Source organism: Lepisosteus platostomus, chromosome 3 (genome assembly GCF_059453375.1).
Source record: "Lepisosteus platostomus isolate fLepPlt1 chromosome 3, fLepPlt1.hap1, whole genome shotgun sequence".
Taxonomy (NCBI): Eukaryota; Metazoa; Chordata; class Actinopteri; order Semionotiformes; family Lepisosteidae; genus Lepisosteus; species Lepisosteus platostomus.
In genome coordinates this window covers 22,193,428-22,194,193 of record NC_142613.1, presented here as the reverse complement: position 1 = coordinate 22,194,193, position 766 = coordinate 22,193,428, and the positions used below count along the sequence as shown (strand labels likewise).

General features: G+C 39.2%; 1 non-coding gene across 1 annotated transcript; it reads left to right on the top strand.

Annotated features, from left to right (window-relative positions):
- Positions 1-257: 257 nt before the first annotated feature.
- LOC148674633 (U6 spliceosomal RNA) lies at positions 258-367 on the top strand. The gene has a single exon (XR_015935619.1). It is a non-coding gene; the product is annotated as a U6 spliceosomal RNA (small nuclear RNA).
- The last annotated feature ends 399 nt before the right edge of the window (positions 368-766 follow it).

The following is a 766-nucleotide window of genomic DNA, read 5'->3' as shown; positions in this document are numbered from 1 at the left end:
ACAAGGAACCTGTCTCAAAAAATGTCTACAAAATTAGCTGTATGTGATATATTTATGTATCACAAACGTCAATCTCTGTGAAATGTTTATTGTACAGTCTATAACAGAATTCTAACTCAAACGTCATTCACATTATATAATAAGTTCAGGGATAAAAGCATTTGGAGATATGATTTTCTATCCCCCTTTTTTGCTCTATGAAAAAAAGTTCTGAATCCCTATTATGGTCATGGAAATAAAAAACTCCAATCTGTTCTTGTATTGGGTCAGTACATATACTGTACTAAAATTGGAATGATTACAGAGTAGGTTACCATGGCCCCTGCACAAAGATGACATGTAAATTTGTGAAGCTTTTCACAGTATCACAAAGTATCAAACTACCGCCATTTTGTTTTGCTGACATAGTACTAGTAGCAGCAGTAAGAGCATTTTTGTAATAACGATTGCCTTTTTGTAAGCCTAAAAGAAGAAGATAATTAATTTTCTAACTTGTACAGGGTCACAGGGCTGCTGGAGCCTATTTGGGCAAGCAATAGGCACAAGGCAGGAAACACTCTGGATAGGACGCTAGTCCATAGCAGGGTCTACACAGACACGGATACACAAACCAGGGTACAAGTACGTCTTGCACTGCAGGAAGAGACTGCAGAGGAAACCCAGATGAACATGGGGAGAACATACAAACTCCATGCAGATTGAAACCTGGAATTGAACCAGGGGCCCCAGTGCTGTGAGGGTCACTGTGCCACCCCTAAAGTAATAA